The 24,451-nt window shown below is 35.5% G+C and overlaps 1 long non-coding RNA gene across 1 annotated transcript; it reads right to left on the bottom strand.

The window, feature by feature from the left end:
- Positions 1 to 221: 221 nt before the first annotated feature.
- On the bottom strand, positions 222 to 5,091 carry LOC140816835 (uncharacterized). Its single transcript, XR_012114651.1, has 4 exons — positions 4,273 to 5,091; positions 4,002 to 4,110; positions 2,232 to 2,600; positions 222 to 351 (listed from the first exon to the last, which is right to left on the bottom strand). It is a non-coding gene; the product is annotated as an uncharacterized lncRNA (long non-coding RNA).
- Between the last annotated feature and the right edge of the window lie 19,360 nt (positions 5,092 to 24,451).

Here is a 24,451-nt window from a genome sequence, read left to right as displayed (position 1 = left end):
CTTTTATTCATATCCTTGTTGTTTAGATTGTTAAATATTTAAGAAATATCTGTCAAAAGGAAGTGAACCATCTTCCGCACATTTTTGTGGTTCACCTCTTTCGACCGTTTGAGAAAGGAGTTTTTCGAACCGCCAAAAAAAACGGTTGAAAATACATTTTAGAAAAGAAATTGTGAAAGAGTTCATTCACCCCCCTCTTAACTCTTTCTCGATCCTAACACATAAGGTAACGACTTCGGGCATGGCCAGCTCCCATAGTGTGACGGGCGGTGTGTACAAGGCCCGGGAACGAGACCGGCGATTACTAGCGATTCCGGCTTCATGCACGTGAGTTGCAGCCTGCAATCCGAACTGAAGACGAGTTTTTGGGGTTAGCTCACCCTCTGTAATAATAAAAAGTTATGCATGGCTACAATGAATTTCATCATCTGAAACGAGAACAAGATATTCCCGTCTAGAATACTCGGTTCCCTACATATCCCATATTGTTTCAAATTATTTAAATCTGCACATAAAAAAAGTATACAAATAATTTATGCATATAGAATGATAGGCTGAAAAAAATATTCACAACACGATATTTATGGTTTTAGCTTTCGGATAGTTTGCTACAAAATATTGCACAGTTGCACGTGAAGCTGTAGATAAAATAAGGTGCAGATAAAAAAGCATCAAGTGTCAACATCTTCCAAACATGGCCAATCTGCAATAGCCAAGCCAAGTGAGTTACAAAGAACACATGCAACCCCAGCAAGATGCTGGATCGTATCTCTAACTAAAGGAAGTTGTCCCCCATTGATTGGAAAAAGAAGTAAAAAGGAACCATCCAAAAACAAGAAGATGACAAGAAAAGCTCCTTTAAGGGCAAAGCTTCAACAACACTATGACATGGCTTCAATTTAATATCGAATATTCCGTTAGCTTAACAAACAATCCAGTTGCTATATGTGTGTGAAACAAAAATTGACAAGACACAGTTCGAGTAATCGGATATACTTACGCTGCTTGTCTTGTTATGAAATAATTGGCTAGTATCCAGTAATATATGCTTATAATTAGAGGTCCTGGATATTTTAAAAGTTTGTAATGAGACGATGACTTGGAATGAATATTTCAAGGGCCTCCGTTGTCCAAGCCCAGACAAAGGATAAGCCAATGGATGGAAAATTTAGTAGGGAACTATGATAGAATACAACCTAGGCAAATATGCAATCAAATTATCTGTTATCTATGTGGGAGGCATCACATTCGATCAGAAAGAAAAGGCAAAGGTCCCTTTTCAGGAATGGCTGATATTTAAAAATGTGACCACAAATATATGGAAAAAAAGGCAAAACGATGTTGATAAACCAAAAGTTAAAGTTACAGTAGTTCCAACATTTTATTGTCCCCGGATCACGAGCTGATCATATCGATCACCATTACTAGTGCGTTATCTTCAAAATATGGGTAAAATCTTGTTTTTATGAGGACTACAAGTGTCAGATGGATTGGATAAGAGATCATGTTACAACTATGACAAAATGAATTACACACTTATCCAGTTTAACCGCATAAACGAATTGAAAAACATAGTTGGATTCACTGCATTTTTCACATGAAAGTCTGTTCTTTGTTGATGACAAGACAGAGAATTGAAGGTCTTCATAAAACAGTGTACTGAAGAGGTCATTTCTAGCTATTTGAAATCATTGGTTTTACACATTCTTAACCATTTGGAGAAGTGGAGCTTATCTGTAAGAAAGGATCTCAACATAATTCTTATATTGGGTGAAGTGGTCTTAGATAATTAGGTTCCATGTAATACTAAAACAATGATAATAGATAGATCCAGTTAGGAGTCAAGCCATGAAATGGGACAAGCCGGGTCTAGCTGTCACCTGTCAAGGTGGAAGGAGAGCGATTTCTGGCTTTCGTCAGGAGTGATGCAACACATTCATTTTGGGGAGGAATATATTTAAAATCCAGGGCACATAAAAAAAGTAGAGCATAAAATGAATCCCAAAATAACAGAACATTTATAGGTGTAATGAGTGAGTAACCAATGTAGATTCAAAATTTTAAAAGGGACTTAAATTGTATTGACATGTGAGTTTTGTTCACCTATAAAATGCAGTGCCTTCTGTAATAAAGACCAGAGAATTAATTGTGCAAAGACAACTAAGCAGTACTTTCTTTTCAACGATAAAGATTTTATGCATGAAAAAGTAAACTAGATAGAGGGCATTTACCTCCAGTCAAGAAGATTGCAGACCGGCCCAATAGTCACTTAGTACTCTCCCTCCATTACTTTCTTTGATAAATAGTAGCATCCTTCATTCACTTCTTTCGCACCACTAGCAACAAATGGATTCTTCAAAAATTCTTGAAGACATTGAAGAGTGTAGCAGCAACGAGTCAGGTTGGACGACGTATATTGCTTCACCGGTTCATGAACCTGATTGTGATTACTATGAAGATGAAGAGTATTGTAGAACTGGTGAGCAAATCTACGTGCAAGATGCCAAAAGAGAAGCTGAAGATGTCGATAGCGATGACTCGATGGCTTCTGATGCCTCATCTGGCCCTAGTTATTATCAAGGCCAGTCATATGGGATTGTCTGCGAGTTTCACGGTTTCAGCCATGCATGGAACAAAAGAGAAAACAAACAAGTTGGTGAGAAGAATTACAAACAAGAGGAGAAAAAACATTTTGAGCAGATAAAGGCACCAAAAGATAAATTCCCAAGAAAATCAGTGTCAAGAAATTGAAGAACAAGTAATGCTGTCACCTTTGTGCCACATATGGGTAACTTTTCAAGTGAGATTTCCCCCCATGTGAATTTTCTAGTATGTTGTTCCATGTTTAATTCAATATATCAAGTGTCAAAAGTCGGCAGCTTAAGCAGCTTGTGTAAGTATGCTGGGGAAAAAATTTGCTACTGTAACTTTGAGTTTTGAAAAAATCGCATTCAGATCTTTCGAAAAATTATTCAGAACTTTGTCTTATTGAATGAAATATATATAAATCTAAGAAGAGAACACATTTTATCATATTACCGGCAGATACTTATAAAAATTATGCATGCTTCCAAAAGAGAGTGGAGGCAAACATTTAATCATCTAAAGCTCAATGTGGCTGTCTATGTGTCTGATATTAATCTTGCCTTCCAATGGCATGGCTAAGCATAGCAAAATAAAGATAAGAAATAGTCATTATGAAAAAAATATAAAGAATTTAACCTCACATGGAAAATAGTTCTTCCATGGAAACACATGGTACAATATTAAACCAGCCATAGAAATTTCAAGAGATTCTTGCACTTAGTACCAGGGAGTCGAGGACAAAAAACTTTAATTAAACTGTCCCATTGGGTCAAAATAAAACCAAGTCTATTAGCTTATAATGTTATAATGAATAAATTTCAAAATTTCATAAAGATTTGTCTAAATATCATAAGTATTCTCCCTTATTTATGATTCCATGTGTGAGGAGGGTTCATAAATTCTTGACCATGTGGAACATTGTGTATACTAGAAGATTAGTAGGGAAAGAATATAGCAAATTTATAATGCAAACACAGAAAACAAATGTATGGTTGAAGAAGTAAACAATGTGCCATATTCTTTTCCATAAAAACTATGCTCAGCTATTTCGAGTAAAAACTCCAATACATCTAAAATTTAAAAGACATCATAGGTTTAAGGGAATTGGAAAGGCAGTAAACAAAATGAAGCATCTGGTTAGCATATTTCATGTACGAAAAATCTATATCTATATCTTTGTAAAAAGGCTGAGATGTCACAAGTTACTTACATGGATATAATATATTTATGAATAAACACTCCATAAATATGTGTAGTTAATTTCAATTGCAACATATAAGCTAGCTTAATTTTACAGTTGGCAGGGAAATTGCTTAAAGCTGTAAATGGTTCCATGGTCGAACATATTAAGTTGTTTGTTACAGTAGCCAATATGTTTGATCAGCTTCCCACCCGAAAATAAGTAACAAATAAACTTTGATTTTTGGCAATTCTGGACTATCCGAATGGAATGACACTGTTTGATCAATTCGGTCAATAGTTCGCGCACTGAAGTTATACCGAAGAGCATGCAGCCTTTTTCTCCTGCATATATCAAATAAGAAATACTTAATTTGGGTCTATATCATAAGAATTTTATGCAGTATAACTTCCAAATCCTTGTCTCTACATATTGCTCTTTGCTCGAACTAAATTCAATTCTTGAACACCACTACCCATTTTAGATGCATAGTGTGCTTTTCTCACCTCATCAGTAAGCTTTGGATTTTCCACAGCTGATTCTGTGAGGATGTCACCAGTGTCCAAGTCTTACATGTCTGAAATAAAATTTTTTTAGCAGCTTTGACCCTTTACGTCCTTTGGCTTACTGAAGAATCTTGTATCAAGGACAAAACTACAGCTAGAGTTGCAATGGACAATCCATCAGCTTGATGAACTGTCAATTCGCCAGCATCCTTCGTTTTGGTTTTATCAAGCACTCCGCGTACTAAATTTGGCCCTCGTTCTTCTTCATTCCAAATGCCTTCAGTGATGTCAACTAAGAAGCTATGTCCACTCTCTCAAATTTTAATGCAGTTCATCATTAGGCAGCTTTCCAACATCAAAGAACAAAACAGGATTTCAAAATCAACAGCATGTCAATTGTCATTGTATCTAATCTCGACACGAACCATTTTGAAAAGTTTTCAGTTCCTGCCCTTGCTGATACATGTAACAAAGTGTCATCACCATCAGAAACTTGAGTCATTGCCTTTAGTCAAGAATCTCCATGCTCTTTCTCCTCAGATAGTCGCACCAACTTTGAAGTGTTTCAGCCACAAACACAGATGGGAATCCTTCGTCAGCAAGATCCACCAATTATTCTAGTTGATTCATCCAATTTACCAGCATCTACCAATTTTAAAACTTAAAAACACATATCCTTTTGTCATCATCATAGTTCATAAAGCGAAGAATGTTAAATTCATAACAAAATCATTCAAATCAAATACAACCTCAAAGAAAACCATCGGCTAATAAAATTCAATCTGCAGAACCAAAAACCATGCAAAAGACAAAGTTCACAACAAATATAAGCATACTGGAAAGATTCGTCTTGATACAACGAGGACAATCATTGAATCTAGGGCGTTACAGAGAACATTTTGTTCTCCTTTAAAAAGAAGAAATGATGGATTATTTCATTGACTTATGTTGAGGGAATCAAACGTTGCCTACTACTACATTTTCGTGCACAAGTCTTTTCATGTATCATACTAAAAATTCCTACCTAATTTCAGTAGATCTCTTGTGAGACGGTCTCACGAATATTTATCTGTGAGACGGATCAACCCTATCGATATTCATAATAAAAAGTAATGGTTTTTCATGGATGACCCAAATAAGAGACTCGTCTCACAAAATACGACCCGTGAGACGGTCTCATACAAGTTTTTGCCATTAAATTACTACTCGATCTATAAAAAGAACATGTCTAAGACGATTTGACTATGTCATGGTTAATTGAACCACATAGCTTGTATCAAAATCCAAATCCAAATCCAAATTCAAATTGAGGGTCGAGTCATTTGTTAAATATATTCGTATATATTGAAAAGGTGTGTATGAAAAGTTGTATTTGTATTGAAACAATACAATTTCAAAAGGAATGGTTTACACCTTTTCTGAAAGGCCATATATGAATAGTTGCAATGTTTAATTCATCAATTATTGAAGTCAATAAAAGGGGTCAACTTGAGTTAGGTTTGCTGCAGAAAATCTATCTACAAGGTTTGAATATTATTGCAAGAAACTTTCTTACGTATATTGTATCTAGAACATTCAAAGTGCATTGTTTCTTCTAGTTTCTTCATCTTATCCTACAGGATATTTGCTCTGATTTATTTGCACAAAACAGAGAGCAAATAAAGCCTAAAGGAAAGTGTAGATCCTACACGATTTGAAGCCGATTTCGTATCGCAGAATTCTTCGCCATTTCTTTTATTTGTTTTACCCAACAATCTTTAGGCTTTATCTTTGTTTCAAAATAATGGCAAGTTCGATCAAGGATCTGGCTACAAATATCGTGAAGTTGGAGCGTTTTGATGGTGGGCAATTCATACGATGGCAGAAACGAGTTCACTTCCTGTTGGTGGCTTTAAAGATAGCATATGTTCTCAGTACTCCCAAACCTACAGAAACTGATGGAGAAACAATTGAAGAAATCAGGAACCGTCAAAAGTGGGAGAATGATGACGAAATATGCAGGGGACATATACTCAACGCCATGTGTGACAGTTTATTTGACGTTATCATCTGATACCCACCGCTAAAGAGTTATGGGACAGAATAGAGGCAAGATACATGCAAGAGGACTCTTCAAGTAAGAAATTTCTGGTCTCTACTTTTCTGAATTTCAAAATGATAGATTCAAGGCCTGTCATGGAACAATTTTCAGAAGTAGAGAAAATGCTTAATAGATTTAACCAACACAAATTACACATGGATGAAACCATAGTTGTCAGTTCTATCATAGATAAACTTCCTCCATCTTGGAAAGATTTTAAAAAGGATCTCAAACATAAAAAGGAAGATATTTCTCTTGAGGCCCTTGCTAACTCTCTTCGAATAGAAGAAGAATTTCGTGTGCAAGAGAAAAACAATTCTCAGGTTCTGCAAGAGTCAAAATACAAAGATGCACCAAGCAAAGTGCATGTGGTGGAATCTGGACAAACCAGTAAGTTCAACAAAGGAAAAATGGCAAATCAGTCTAAAGATGATCAACTTGAAAAAAAGAGGAGAAAAGGCAAGTGTTATCACTGCAACAAAGAAGGGCACTACAAGTTTGAGTGTCGCCTTTTGAAAAAGAAGATTAACAAGGGTGAAGCACCAAAAGAAGTTACACAGAGCATGGTTGCCATGATTTCTGAATTGAACATGGTGGAGGAAGACTTTTCCTGGTGGGTTGATACAGGAGCTACCAAACATGTGTGCAAACACAAGGAATTTTTCAAGAACTTAAAGGTCATGAATGATCCCAATGCAGTGGTATATATGGGAAATGCATCTACTACTTCCATCTTAGGTACAGGAGAAGTAGATTTAAAATTCACTTCTGGACATGTTGTAACTTTGACAAATGTATTGTATGTGCCAGAAATAAGAAAGAATCTTGTTAGTGGTAGTATGCTTAACAAGTTTGGTTTCAAACTTGTATTTGAAGCTGATAAGTTTGTCCTTAGCAAGAGAGGAATGTTTGTTGGAAAGGGTTACGTTTGTAACGGCATGTTTAAATTAAATGTCATGCCGATAAACAAGAATAAAGATATATCTTCTTTTGTGTACTTTATTGAGTCACCTTTTACGTTATGGTATAATAGATTAGGACATGTGAATTATAAAAGAATTGATCAAATGATAAAACTTGATTTGTTGCCATGGATTAAACAAGATGCAGGAAAATGTAAGACTTGCATGCTCACAAAAATAACTAGACAACCATTTCCTAAAATAGACAGAAAAACTTCAAAATTAGAACTGATACACAGTGATATTTGTGATTTACATGGTACACCAACTTTTGGAGGAAAAAAGTACTTTGCTACTTTTATTGACGACTACAGTAGATTTTGCTATGTATATTTATTACATACTAAGGATGAAGTAATTGAAAATTTTAAAATATTTAAGGCTGAAGTTGAGTTATTTTGTGAATCTAGAATAAAATGTCTTAGAACCGATAGAGGAGGTGAATACTATCAAAACAATTTCTTTGAAACTAGTGGTATCAAACATCAAGTAACTGCTCCGTATACGCCACAACAAAATGGTGTGGCTGAAAGGAAAAATAGAGTATTAATCGAAATGGTTAATGCCATGTTGTCAAACTCAAAATTAAGTCAAGGATATTGGGGAGAAGCAGTTTTAACTGCTTGTTATATACTAAATAGAATTCCTACTAAGAGAAATTCTGTCACCCCATATGAATTTTGGTTCAATAAAAAACCAAACATCAAATATTTGAGAGTTTGGGGTTGTAGAGCTGTAGTGAAGCTTCCTGAACCAAAGAAAAGAAAGTTGGGAGAAAGAGGTGCTGAATGCACATTTTTGGGATATGCACAAAATAGCAAGGCCTATAGATTTATTGTGGTAGAACCTCATGATTTAATTTCAGTTAATACTATAATTGAATCAAGAGATGCCATTTTTGATGAGTCTAGGTTCTCCTCAATGCACAAGGAAGTCTGTGATAAAATAAAACAAGACTTCACAGCATTAAAAGCTTCAAATGACAAAGAAGAAATTATTGAGTTAAGAAGGAGCAAAAGAGCCAAGATAACTAAGTCATTTGGCTCAGATTTTGTAACTTATCTTACTGAAGGAACAAGACAAGAACTAAGTAACAAAATACATTATTGTTTTATTACCGAAAGTGATCCCAAAACATTTGATGAGGCAATAAATTCTCAAGATGCCTTGTTTTGGAAAGAAGCGATAAATGATGAGATGGATTCAATTATGGCTAATAAAACTTGGGAATTAGTGGATTTACCACCTGGTTCCAAACCTATTGATTGTAAATGGATCTTCAAAAAGAAGATGAAAACGGATGGAACAATAGACAAGTTTAAAGCCAGATTAGTAGCCAAAGGTTTTACTCAAAAACACGGCTTGGATTATTTTGATACTTATTCACCGGTAGCTAGAATAACTACAATTCGGTTACTTATTGCTTTAGCTTCGACCCAAAAATGGGTAATTCACCAAATGGATGTAAAAACAGCATTTCTAAATGGTGAGTTAGAAGAAGAAGTATATATGAAACAACCAGAAGGGTTTATTCTATCAGGTCAAGAAAGAAAAGTATGCAAACTTTTGAAATCTCTGTATGGACTAAAACAAGCACCGAAACAATGGCATAAAAAATTTGATTGTGTTATTACTGCTAATGGATTCAAGATAAATGAATCAGACAAATGTGTTTACAACAAGTATAACGAAGGCAAAGGTGTCATTATATGCTTGTATGTAGATGACATGCTAATTTTTGGCACCGATTTAGAACAAGTCATTAAAACCAAAGAATTGCTATCTAGCAAATTTGAAATGAAAGACATAGGTGAGGCAAATGTTATCCTAGGAATAAAAATTGTAAGGGATCGAGAATCAATTCAACTCTCACAATCTCATTACATAGAGAAAATTCTCAAGAGGTTCAATCATTTAGAATGCAAACCTGCCTCAACTCCTATAGATCCCAAGATCAATTATGTGAAGAACTCTAGTGGTTCAGTATCCCAATTGGAGTATGCTCAAGTTGTTGGGAGTCTAATGTATGCAATGACTTGCACAAGACCTGATATAGCTTATGCTATTAGCGTGTTAAGTAGGTACACGAGCAATCCAAATAAGCAACATTGGTTTGGAATAACTAGGATACTTAGGTATCTTGAAGGCACAAAAGACTATAGCCTACGATATTGTGGGTATCCTTCTGTTCTTGAAGGATACTCAGATGCTAGTTGGATAACTAACAAAGATGACCACTCATCCACAAGTGGTTGGATCTTTATGTTTGGTGGAGGAGCAATTTCTTGGGGTTCTAAGAAGCAAACATGTATTACAGACTCCACCATGGCATCTGAATTCGTAACTTTAGCATCAACTAGCAAGGAAGCCGAATGGCTTCGAAATTTACTTTTTGAAATTCCAATGTGGCCCAAACCAATGGCACCAATATCTATTCATTGTGATAGTGCCTCTACACTAGCAAAAGCTTACAACGAAGTGTATAATGGTAAATCAAGGCACATTGGATTGAGACACAGTATAGTAAGAAGCTTGATTACAAGTGGAATAATTACAATTGATTTTGTACCATCAAAAGAAAATCTAGCAGATCCTTTGACAAAAGGATTGAACAGAGAAATGGTATTGCGAACATCAAAAGAGATGGGATTAAAGTCCAACAAATAAAATCACTAACAATGGAAACCTCAATTCAATGCTAGATATATCTTCTGGTCTTGAATTCAATGATTTAAAAGTACATTGTTATAGTGATTTGAACACTACGATGTCATCCCAAAAGTTGAGTAGTGTTGGTATTCCTGCCAGTAGTTAAAGGTTGAATAATTTTCTTAACAAGTCTTGTTAAATGCCACATATGGTAGGGGCATTGAGTACTTGCCTATATGGGTGTTGGATTTAGGGCATCCACAAAGTTTCATGGACTAGACTTTGTAAACACTCACGAAAGGATAGAGATACGAGACCTAATGTATCGTTTATGACAATAGGAAGTTTTAAATTTGTGTGTATTTGTCTATGTGGTTATTCTTATATACAGGTGGTTCAAAGCTTGTCTACCTATTTGTATTCAGTAACTATAAAGCACATTTACTAAGATAATGGTTCAATCGAAAGATACCATTGTTGATGCATGAATTCTCAAGAATATTCGGTGATTCTTTGAAGGCATTTCAATATATAGAAAATGGCAGGGGATTGTTAAATATATTCGTATATATTGAAAAGGTGTGTATGAAAAGTTGTATTTGTATTGAAACAATACAATTTCAAAATGAATGGTTTACACCTTTTCTGAAAGGCCATATATGAATATTTGCAATGTTTAATTCATCAATTATTGAAGTCAATAAAAGGGGTCAACTTGAGTTAGGTTTGCTGCAGAAAATCTATCTACAAGGTTTGAATATTATTGCAAGAAACTTTCTTACGTATATTGTATCTAGAACATTCAAAGTGCATTGTTTCTTCTAGTTTCTTCATCTTATCCTACAGGATATTTGCTCTGATTTATTTGCACAAAACAGAGAGCAAATAAAGCCTAAAGGAAAGTGTAGATCCTACACGATTTGAAGCCGATTTCGTATCGCAGAATTCTTCACCATTTCTTTTATTTGTTTTACCCAACATCATTTCCTAGGAAAAAAGAAATTGCAATAAAAAACTGAATAAACATAATTCTTTCTTTTTTTTTTCATTTTTCGTTCTGGACATGTCAAAGTTGCCTTTAGTTCTGTAACTTTTTTATTTAGTTTTTATTGCATTGACGTGACTTTGGACACTTTATCATTTTCTGTGTTGTGAGGTATGGGGCTAAAGAGGGCAGGGGCTGATCGTCGGTGTCACGAGGTTGTATGGACAATGAGCGACTCCTTGGTAGGTTTCTAGGCGGAGAGAGTATGAATGAACCGATCTCACACCGGAAGGAGAGAAATTTCAAAACTGTTCGGGTATGAGATTATGCAGGTAATCATAGCTTAAGAGATTTGATATATATTCATGTAAAAAATGTGCATCTCCTTTTCAGGAGCCCATCAAATATGAAATTCCAAAGTTAAGCATGCTTGACTTAGGACGATTCTGTGATGGGTGACCATCTGGAAAGTTGATTATGGTTCATTCGAATGAGGATATAAGTACGCTAAAAAGAGTTATCTTAGTACAAAGAGGACAATCGTCGAATCTGGGGTGTTACAGTTGGTATTAAAGCCGACATCTCCTAGAACAGTGTGGTTTGGGGACAAACAAAGCGAAAGCTAGTGGGAATGTGAGGTCCGGGGTCGAAGAGGGCAGGGGAGATCGTCGGTTCCATGAGGTTGCACGGACAATGAGCAGCTCCTGACATGCTTCTAGGCAAATGAAACATGAATGAACCGATCTTACACCAAAAAGATAGGGATTTCAAAACTGTTCAGGTATGAGACTGTACAGTTGAGGATGGTTTAAAAGATTTGACATGTAATACTCATATCAAGAAGGTGTATCTCCTTTTCGAAAACTCATCACATAAGAACTCCAAAAAAGTGTGCTTGACTTGGGAAATTATGTGATGGGTAAACCTTTAGGAAATTTACTAGGATACGTGTGAGTGATAAGATAAGCATGCTAAAAAGACTCATCTTGGTATAGTGAAAATAATCATCGAATCTGAGGCGTTTCACATCAATACTTCGACAAAATAGGACAAAAAGCCAACAAATATAAACAAGTATTAAAAATTAATTTTGATAAAGTGAAGGACGAAAATAGAAAACATTATAACTTACGGTGATGGAATCAACATATTTTTCTTAAAATATAAATATAAATAAAATAAAATCACATGAGTCCGAAATAATGTAGCTAGTTGGCATCAAATGCACTAGGACTCATGATCAATAGAAATTATGATCATCGTAAAAAAAATTGAACTTATGACCCCTATAAAAAGTCGATTTTTTTAAAAAAACAAAAAACCTATTTCATGCTGATTTTTTTAAATAAAAATAACTTGAATCAAATAAAAGAAATCGAAATAAAATGAATTTTTCATACAAAAACCAAAATTTCAAATCTACCAAACCAAAATTTCTAAATTAATTGAATTCAATTGCCTGCGTTCGTCTAAAAGAAAATTTGTATTAGCTGGCAAAGGATCCAGGGCGCCCACCTTCCCGTAAGTAAAGCTAGCGCTGCAGAGTACCAAGCATGAGGTTGGATCAAAAACTTACTTGTAAATATATATATATATATAAATAAATATATATATATAAATAAATATATATATATATATATATATATATATATATATATATATATATATATTTACAAGTAAGTTTTTGATCCAAGCATGTATATATATATATATATATATATATATATATATATATATTTATTTATATATATATATTTATTTATATATATATATTTATATATATTGTTATACAAAATGTATGGAATAAACAGAAAGGTATACTAAAACCAACGAACTAGTAGTATGAACAAAACAGTAGCACAATGCTTAAAATAAAACAAACCGAGGCCTGTATGAAAATACAGTGTCCTTAAAACAGATTCGTCCCCTCCGAGATGTGCTTCGAGGATGAACTTGGACGTCTGTTTCCCAGGATACAACGGAACAACCAGCAGTGACTTAGCACGAGACACTACTACGACGAACTGAAAGCGTACCTTTACTTTATCACCGAGATTTAACGGAGGCCAAAAGAAAAGCTAACAATATGAAATGCAAGAGAATACTTGAAAGAGAAAAGATTTTCATGCACCTTGAAATGGGGAAATGAGCACACTATTTATAAGCCCCCAAAAAGCATACCAAGAGTCATGCAAGATTAATTAACTCAATTAATCTTCCCATTAACTCAAGAATATGAAGAGCCACAAGTTTTCAAGTAACTCAAGAATGTGGAAAGTCAAAAGACATTCCACAATAATGAGCCACAACCAACTCAAGAATGTGGAGAACCAAAAGGCACTCCCACATTCATGACATATAATTTTTATTCAAATTTCCAACAATCCCCCACATGAATGAAAATTGATATAAATCTCGGTGACAAAGTTCTACAGTTGAATCCTGCATAGGATAGGTAGGTGTTATCCTTTGAACCTTCCCTCATGAAATATATTTGCTTTACTAGCTGACCAGTAGACATGATGTCCTTGAACTGTTCTGCCGTTTATGTAAATTAAGATATATTTCACACAAGACTCTCCCTGATACTATTCAGTTCTCATGATTGTGTTCGTTTTGGCCATGAACACACGCCTGGTTCTGCGAGAGGGTCTAGAATTGAGCCTTGCAATTCCTTCGAAGCGGCCTCACTTCTCTCTCACATAGGTGATTCTATATTCTTCTCATCAGAATCATTAAAAGCCGTAAGCTTATCCTCAACATTCACTGTTTCATAATAGGAATGGACTAGGGATAACCCCCACAGTGATTCTCCAAATTAATGCGATTAGGTTGTCCCATTGAACCTAGTTCTTGGGATCTCCAGTCAGCGTAGGTTGGGTTTTCCTTCGCACCAATTTATTCTATAGGCTTGAGCCCCATTCCCCTTGACATTTTCGCAACTAACTCTCTGTTTAACCCTTTAGTGAGCGGATCCGCTATATTATCTTTTGACTTTACATAGTCAACAGAGATAACTCCAGTTGAGAGTAGTTGTCTAATGGTATTGTGTCTACGACGTATATGCCTAGACTTACCATTATACATTGTATTTTGTGCCCTTCCAATTGCAGATTGGCTATCACAATGTATGCATATAGCTGGCACTGGTTTTTCCCATCCTGGAACATCTTCTAAAAAGTGACGCAGCCATTCAGATTCTTCACCACATTTGTCAAGAGCTATAAACTCAGATTCCATCGTGGATCTGGCTATTACAGTTTGTTTAGAAGATTTCCACGCAATTGCTGCACCTCCTAAAGTGAATACAAATCCACTTGTAGATTTTGAGTCTTTCATATCAGATATCCAATTTGCATCATTGTATCCTTCGATAACAGCAGGATATCTGGTATAGTGCAGCCCATGATCACGAGTGTACCTTAAGTATCTTAGCAATCTGATAATTGCTTTCCAGTGTTCAACTCCTGGATTACTCGTGAATCTACTCAATTTGCTCACTGCATAGGTTATGTCTGGTCTTGTACAACTCATCAAGTACATCAGACTTCCAATGACTCGAGAGTATTCTAATTGAGACATACTCTCACCTCGATTCTTTGATAGATGCTGACTGGTGTCAATCGGGGTTCTAGCCAATGCAGAGTTATCATTATTGAATTTCTCAAGTATTTTGTCAACATAATGCGATTGACTTAGGACTATCCCTTCTGATGTTCTATGGATTTTAATTCCAAGGATCACATCGGCTAAGCCCATATCTTTCATGTCAAATCTTGAGTTCAATAATTTCTTAGCGGATTTGATCATCTTATCATTACTACCAATGATAAGTATGTCATCTACGTAAAGATATAAAATGACATATCCAAATTCAGTGTTCTTTATGTATACACATTTGTCACATTCACTGAATTTAAATCCACTTTTCATCATGGCTTTATCAAATTTTTCGTGCCATTGCTTTGGTGCTTGTTTTAAGCCATACAGAGACTTCACCAGTTTACATACCTTATTTTCTTGCCCGGTTGCAGAAAATCCCTCAGGTTGTTCCATGTAAATTTCCTCTTCTAAATCTCCATTTAGAAAAGCAGTCCTTACGTCCATTTGGTGTACTTCAAGATTCCGCAAGGCGGCAATCGCAAGTATCACTCGAATAGAGGTTATTCTCGATACAGGAGAATATGTGTCAAAGTAATCAAACCCCTCACGTTGATGGTAACCTTTAATTACCAATCTAGCTTTATACTTATCTATTGTTCCATCTGATTTCTTTTTCCTTTTGAAAACCCATTTACAGCCTAGTGGTTTGCTTCCCGGAGGAAGATTTACTAATTCCCACGTATGGTTTTGTAAAATGGATTCCATTTCGGAATTGATAGCCTCTTTCCATAGAGGTCCCTCAGATGAACTAATTGCTTCCTTGAAGCTTTGAGGTTCACTTTCCATCATGAAAGTGATGAAATCCGGACCAAAGGATTTCTCAGTCCTAGCTCTCTTGCTACGTCTAGGTTCAATGTCTTGATCAAGCTCTTGTTCTTCATCAATTGTTTCATATAATCTTTTGGATGAACTTGGTTCTTCCTTAGATTTACATGGAAACATGTGTTCAAAGAACGAAACATTTCTTGATTCCATTATCGTATTCTTGTGAATATCAGGTATTTGAGATTCATATACAAGAAAACGATACGCACTACTGTTTTGAGCATATCCAATGAAAATGCAATCCACAGTTTTTGGTCCTATCTTTACTTTCTTTGGAGTGGGTACTGCTACCTTGGCAAGGCACCCCCACACTCGCAAATATTGGTAGGAAGGACTTCTACCTTTCCATAACTCATATGGACTTTTATCTTGCTTCTTTCGGGGCACCTTATTTAAAAGGTAATTTGCTGTTAGAACAGCTTCCCCCCACATGTTCTGTGGTAAACCAGAACTTAATAGCAACGCATTCATCATTTCTTTCAATGTGCGATTCTTTCTCTCTGCAATGCCATTTTGCTGAGGAGAATAAGGTGCAGTTCTTTCGTGTTTAATACCGTGCTGAGCACAAAACTCAGCGAATGGTGATTCATATTCACCTCCACGATCACTTCTTAGCACCTTAATTTTTTTGCTAAGTTGGTTTTCAACTTCACTCTTATATTGGACAAATTTGTCAATAGCTTCATCCTTACTTTTGAGGAGATATACATAACAAAATTTTGTGCTATCGTCAACAAAAGTGATGAAATATTTATTTCCACCACGAGTTTGTACACCTTTTAAATCACATACATCACTGTGAATTAGATCAAGTGGTTCACTATTTCTTTCAATAGTTCGAAAAGATGATCTCGTTAGTTTTGCCTCAACACAAGTTTCACATTTGTGTTGTTTGTCAATTTGGAATGCAGGAATGCTTTTCATGTTAATTAATCTACGAATTGTATCATAATTAACGTGTCCAAGTCTACCATGCCATAAACAAGAAGACTCAAGCAAGTAAGCAAAAGTGTTAACTTTATTCATCACGGGCTTAATAGCCATTAAAATTTAGTTTGAATAAACCATTACAAACATAACCTTTGCCAACAAACATTCCACTCTTTGACAAAACCACCTTATCTGACTCGAAGACAATGCGGAAACCGTGCTTGTTAAGAAGCGACCCGGACACCAAGTTCTTGCGAATGTCCGGTACATACAACACATTGTTTAGAGTCAGTTCTTTTCCAGATGTCATATTCAGAACAACTTTCCCTTGACCCTTGATTTCAGAAGTGGCGGAATTTCCCATGAATAGTTTTTCACCATTCTCAGATTCCTCAAGAGTAGCAAACATCTCCTTGTCCTTGGTGTTCGAACCCACCAGATTAACCTCTGATATTACAGCACAGAGATTCATGTTCGAAATCTCATGAGCAATGTTCTCTACCACATTCGCCTCTCGGTTTCTCTTCGGCTTCTTACATTCAGATGCCTTGTGACCCAAACCATCACAGTTGTAGCATTTTCCGGAGAACTTTTTCTTTGACACGCCTCCTTTGGGTCCCATGTTCAACCTTTTGCTGGAGGAGGAAAATGTTCTCTTTTTCGAGCTTTGGCCATGCTCGACAACATTTGCCTTAGCAACAACAGGAGAAAATAATCGTCTTTCCGAACTCTTGTTGTCTTCCTCGATGCGAAGTCGAACAATGAGCTCTTCCACATTCATCTCCTTTCTCTTGTGCTTCAAGTAGTTTTTGAAATCCTTCCAAGCTGGTGGTAGCTTCTCAACAATAGCAGCCACTTGGAATGATTCGCTCAAAGTCATCCCCTCACCGTGAATCTCGTGAAGAATCACTTGGAGTTCTTGAACTTGGCTGATAACCGGCTTTGAATCCACCATTTTAAAGTCCAGAAAGCGACCAACAAGAAACTTCTTGGCCCCGGCATCCTCGGTTTTTTACTTTCTGTCAAGGGATTCCCACAGCTCTTTAGCCGTTTTCTTTTCGCAAAACACGTTGTAGAGCAAATCTGCCAATCCGTTTAGTACATAGTTTCGGCACAAGAAATCAGAATGATTCCATGCCTCAACCGCACTAACAGATTCAACATCTTCCTCACCCTCGTTGAGTTTAGGAGCATCCTCCGTGAGGAATCTAGCCAGGTTCAGCATCGTCAAGTAAAACAGCATCTTCTGCTGCCACCTTTTGAAGTCCACACCAGTAAACTTCTCGGGTTTTTCACCGTGACTTGCTGGAACAGCAACCGAGCACGTGGGGTACCATGAGGGACAACTTGAGGAGGGACAACATGAACAGTTTCCCTTTGCACGTTAGTTTTAGTAGCCATATCTGAAACAAAACTCGTTATAAGTAGTCTGTTTTAAGATTGTTATACAAAATGTATGGAATAAACAGAAAGGTATACTAAAACCAACGAACTAGTAGTATGAACAAAACAGTAGCACAATGCTTAAAATAAAACAAACCGAGGCCTGTATGAAAATACAGTGTCCTTAAAACAGATTCGTCCCCTCCGAGATGTGCTTCGAGGATGAACTTGGACGTCTGTTTCCCAGGATACAACGGAACAACTAGCAGTGACTTAGCACGAGACACTACTACGACGAACTGAAAGCGTACTTTTACTTTATCACCGAGATTTAACGGAGGCCAAAAGAAAAGCTAACAATATGAAATGCAAGAGAATACTTGAAAGAGAAAAGATTTTCATGCACCTTGAAATGGGGAAATGAGCACGCTATTTATAAGCCCCCAAAAAGCATACCAAGAGTCATGCAAGATTAATTAACTCAATTAATCTTCCCATTAACTCAAGAATATGAAGAGCCACAAGTTTTCAAGTAACTCAAGAATGTGGAAAGTCAAAAGACATTCCACAATAATGAGCCACAACCAACTCAAGAATGTGGAGAACCAAAAGGCACTCCCACATTCATGACATATAATTTTTATTCAAATTTCCAACATATATATATATATATATATATATATATATATATATATATATGCATTTGTTATCAACTATGAACGATCAACCCCCACTTACTGAGTATTTCTCCAAATACTCACCATTTGTTATACTCTCTCCAGATAAGAACAAAGATCAAGTAGACGATGATGAACGACGTGTTTTGGATTTGGTGATCAAGTTTCGAGACATGAAGATTACTCGCTTATATTCTTCCTAAGTTTTGATTCAAGTTATATAACGTTTCCGCACATTTTATTTCGTTTCGAGAATTTATCGTTGTAAGACAAGATTATTTTCAGTTAATTATAAAATAAACTGAATTTGGTTTATACTGAACTACGAGGCTTGTTGTTTGGCGATTATGTGATTATTGAACAATGTCGATATCAACTAACCCTGGTCTCAGAACGTGACACTCCTGGTTTCACTTTGCGTAGTACCAAACATGACTCGGTAACATCGAGATACATGTGGACTCTTGATCAGTAAAGAAAATATAGGTCAAGATGTGAGAGATGTTTGAATTTGTTTGTCAAAAGTGTTGTAATGCAGAAAGATAACAAATACGAAGTAGTTTATAAAATCGTGTATGTGCGACCCAAAATATTGCTTGGCTCACCAAAAAAAGTGAAAACAGTAGGTAGAGTAATGATAGTGCGCTGCCTGTTCAAGTGTTTCTCTTGTTACGATAGCTTGTTGAATTATGTAACATCCACTATGGGGCCTATGGGGCGTGAGAATTCGGTCTGATTTTCCCATCTTTCTAGCTGTTGAGGCTCCAATATTGTTAATTTGTTATTTCAATTTGTCCAGTTGAAAACGTTGTCTCTTCAGCTCTAGTTTATGGGAAACCGCATAATTAATTTGTTGGCCAGGCGTCGAAATCAAGAACAAAAAGAATCCACAAGCCGGAGAGCGATCGAAAGAGTTGTACTGTTTCCATCCGCTATAATTTTTGTAAAACGACAATCATTCGGACCTACATAATTGATTCGGATACCATGTTGAAATCATATGTTTTGTAAGAGAGACCACTTTGAGACACTCGTGAGATGAGATAATTATTAATTAAAGTATAAGGACGATATAATTATTTTTAAACTCATGTTATTGAAAAACTTGAGTACATTAAAATAAATAACCAATCACGTCATTTGTACCAAACGATGCCTTATACCTAAGCCCGTTGGACGTTAAAGATCACTAGAAACCCGTCGGTGCCGCTTGATATTCAGCTATTTCGCACACTGTCAATGTGTCGTTGATCATTTGGCATTATTCCTACCAAGTGGGGCTTAGTTTCACGATTGATTATTTGATTTTATTTTCTTCTTCCAAATGGTGATTGATTCTTGCGGGATTAAGTGAACTAACTCAAAGAAAAAAATGGTTGACATTAAATTAAAAACGAACAGATGTAAAAAAAAAGGTACATAGGTGGAAAACTTGGTTTCCCGGGGCCGTTGGCCTCACGGCCTTAACTCTTTGCAACGATATTCATTTAAGTCGTGGGCTATGTTGCATGGGATGTCTTCAAGATCTCTGAAAATGGAGTAAGAATTGCAAATTTGTAGTTCGGTCACAATATCTCGAAGATCCGTAGCTTCCTCCTTGAGCCTCACATTTTCTTGAAGAACTTTACCATGGCTTTCGGACATATTGTTCAATCTATCCATAAGATTGTGATTTTCGGTTCTGAGACGAAGAACTTGAGACCAAAGTTCGTCAAGGTGCAGCTGCTTACGCATCCTCGATCGTCTAGCGGATTCCCTATTCGATATCATTCTTCTCCTCTTTCTTTCATCAATGATGCTGCTACTACTGAACTGGTTTTCATCAGCATCATCAGAGGTCGAGTTGTTGCTGACGGACGAAGAGTTCGGGACGATTTCTTGCATCCGGAGAGTCGTTTGATGGTTCGGGAAGTGGGTTAAGAATTCGTTGAGGTGATGATCATCCAATGGTAGTTTTAAATTGGTTTGCATTGTCAAGTGGAAGTTTGAGGAGTTCTCATGATCAGCCAAACAATCCATTGCTTGGATCTTGAAAAGTTCTCTTTTTCTAAGCTTATTGTTTGTGGGTGAGAATGTGTGAAGAGTCGAGGGAATTTATAGGGGCAGTGGGGAATACTTCCAGAAGTCTTACATAAGCAGAGATATTGAAACAAACCATTAAAGGGATAGAGGATACAATATAATGGATGGCTCGATATATGCATATATTGTACGGTAACATAATGATGGGGGGCATTGAGGATATTTATTAAAGAAAATAAAATATTTGACGGAGAAGTACTAGATCAATATATAAAACTAAATTATTACTTTTTTTTGAAAAATTACAATTTTGGTCTTTAGTGTTTTTGTTTTGCGATTTTGATCTTCTATGTTATTCAATTTCAATTTTTGTTCATTTAACTTACAATTTTAGAGTTTATAATTGTGGGGACCCGGACGCTAATCATCTTTTAAATCGTCATTGGGACTAATCCAATCGATTATAATACACAGGGTCTAATTTTTTGTTTAAAATTGCGGAAGGTAATGGAATCAAACTCCTATACATATCAGTATAAAAGTATAAATCTCATATATCATACAATAATTTACATCTCTGGTTCAACACCTAACTATCAAGTGTTTAAACCCTATCACTAGACCAAGTCCGGAATCACCACTCTAATCTCGATCAGTCTTCACCTCTGTGACCCTGTACCTGTCCCACCTGTTGTCATGCACACATACAAACAAGACAACAGCCGGATAACTCCGGTGAGATATAAATATCCCAGTATAAACAATGTATTAAATGCAATCATATAAAACATATATAAAAGCATAAACAAACATCAAAACATGTATCTAGTCTGACTACATGAATCAATGACTCATGATCTAATCTTATCTTATCTCAAATCTATGGATCCCAAACTAATTTAGACTTTGGTATGTTGTATCGAGTGTCTACGATAGACGTCCTACATCTAAAGCTCATCGATACACCGTAAATCTAGAGTCTTATCGATTCTGAGAAAGACTCGGCGGTTCTGCCCTAGCTAGGCTGATCTGCCCTAGATTCGGACTCTGACTCTGCTCTAAGTCAATAGATTAACATATCAATCTGATAATCTGCAAATATCAATGCAATAAAATAAAGTATGTGATTTAGGGAAACTCAAGTCAAACCTAACTCGAGTTGTGCAATCCCGAATCAACATTTATTTATACCTTTCTTGTTGTCGATCTGATACAATCAAAGTCTTGATTCAAAGTCTGTCACTGTTCAATCTGGCAATGACAATACCAATATTCTGTATCAATATTCTAATCAAATCACAACATCTCTGTTTTATCAAATTCTGGCAGTACAATAGTACAATTCTGCGATACTGATAATACTATATCAGTCTATATCAATTCCAAACATTTACAATCAACCACCGTACAAATCTGATATCACTTCTCAATCAATTCAACTCTGAAATTCATAACAATTCCATAATCAGTCTGATTCTTAATCTGACTTCGATTCTACGCTGTCTAACATGTCAAGAACATCATATATGAATTCCATTCAATTCTGACAATGTCATAATTTCAAGACATGTCAAAACGTAGTAAGACTTACGTCCAATTGTAGCCTGCGTTGGTATGAACACAGTACCGAAGTCGGATTTACATTTAAACGGACGGATTGCTCGAAATCAAATTGAACGTGATTTCTCCCCGGAAGCTCTCGTTCTTTTCCTCTGAGATTCTGAGGAAATTTTGCATGTATATATATATATATATATATATATATATATATATATATATATCCGTAACATGCATCAGGACGAGTGGCTCGATCTTGGCTCAACACGTCTCGCGCTCGGGCGGGGGTAAATTACCGCTCGAGCGCGGCCTTCTCTGCCCAAGCATTTCCAAAGTGCACCCTTGGCGCTCAGGCGGTCAAAAACTACCGCTCGGGCGCCAACTCTTCTGCCCGCGACAATTACTTGATTACATTGGCGCTCGGGCGGTCAAAAACTACCATTCGGGCGCTAGACTCTCTGTCCCCAAGTTATGTAAATCATATGCTTGGCTCAATTTGATCTCATAATGGCCCGGCCATAATCACCTTAATTCAACTTCAATAATCTCATGTTAATATAATTAAAATCTCATATTAACAGAATCAAAATCTTGGCCCTTACAATAATTCTGTACTATTAATTCTTTAGTTTAAAAAAAAAACTCTGTATTATTTTTCCAACTACTAACCTTATATTTTGGGTTAATAATGATACAGTTGTCTTAGAGTGTCTTAATTTTGGGTTAATAATGATACAGTTGTCGGAAAGGTCGATCATGCCCCCACACCCAATCAACGGCCAAGATTCTTTCATGGGGGGGGGGGGGGGGGGAATTTTTAAAAAATATATATATATATAAGGGCCAGAAAAATTCTGGCCCTTGGATCTGCCCCTGCAGGCGGTGCCTGCAGGGGCAGGATGAAATATTCCACAGTTGTCTTAGAGTGTCTTAAATTGAGAAAGATTCGACGTGAACACCACGCGCCAAATTCGGATAAATTGTTTAAATCGTTTTTTTTTTAAATCAAGAATTATATTCTAAAAACGTGTAATTATATTAGTGTTCTAAAAAATCCGCTTAAGCTTAAGCTTGAAGCTCGACAAAAACGGCTCGCTTCGGAGAAAAACGGAAACAAAAAAAAAGCGGTTAAAATATAGTTTGACCGAATTAAACATAATTAAGACGTTTAATTAAGTCTGTTTAAGCACAATTAATCATATCTATTTTTCAATTTATTTATTTTGAATGTATGTATTTTTATTTTAAAATAATAAATTATGTTTATAATTTAGATGTTTATTTTTTTAATTTTAATTATGATTAAGCATATCTGATAATGATTTGACAAATATTTAACAATTTTTAATGTGGTCTAGTTGCAAAAACAAATAAAGATTGTAATTTTGAGATTTTTACTTTTATAAATATGATAATTAATGCATCAGATTTAAATTTATCATATTTATGTATTATTTTATCTATTTATTTGTTTGAGATAATTACAATTACACTAAAGATAAAAAACGCTTTTTCACGCTTAAGCATGTGCTAATCTCGCTTAAACTTGAAAAACTTGGAGCTCGACATCCAAGTTTCGGGGCACTTCACGCTTGTTAGAACCTTGAATTATATAGAACCAAAATTCCACTGTCTTTTAATCAAGTAGATTGAAAACCAAGAATTATATTGTAGTTTTAAAAAATATCAGTACCAAACAAGAATGTATTTGTATACGAAATCTAAGGTACTGAAGTGTAAACTTATCTATTTTTTAGGACATGAAAAATAAAATCTGAATTTTTTTTATAATTATTTGATGACTCAAAGGGCACTTAGATTTGGGACAGAAGGTTCCCATTTTTTGATTTTATGATCTATAATATAACCATCTTGTACCTAAATTCAGATTGATGAATAATAACATTATTCTATTGATGAATTGAATCGATGTGTTGAATGTGCAGAAGTCTTTTTAACCCCAATTAGCACACAATATGTGTGGATGTTTATCTCTTTACCAAAAGTTATAGCTAGTGATAATGATACAACTTCAGTGTTTTGACAATTATCTTTTTAATGATTGTTTTGACAATTATATTTCTAACAATTTTTTAAATAAATAAATAAATAAAAGGGCCACAATAGAATGTATACCTCTACTTTAGTTCATGCTCCCACTTTCTTATGTTTTTTTTGGCAACATTACATTGGAAAATAGCTAGTGGAAAATAAAAGAATGTGAGCTTAAATATAAGCATCAATTCTAACTCCAACCTAGATAGTTGTCTTCTATATAATTTAACTTTGACTTTTTAATGGCCATTAAATAAGTGAAAGAATTTAATTTCTTGTATCTATATATTCTTTTACATAAGAATAGAATATTACTATTTACTACTTAAAATAGTAAATACGTATAAATTGATAAAATTAAAGAAATATGACCCTCTCTATCCACGCTCTC

Source organism: Primulina eburnea, chromosome 16 (genome assembly GCF_022965805.1).
Source record: "Primulina eburnea isolate SZY01 chromosome 16, ASM2296580v1, whole genome shotgun sequence".
Taxonomy (NCBI): domain Eukaryota; kingdom Viridiplantae; phylum Streptophyta; class Magnoliopsida; order Lamiales; family Gesneriaceae; genus Primulina; species Primulina eburnea.
This window is presented reverse-complemented; position numbering and strand designations above follow the sequence as displayed.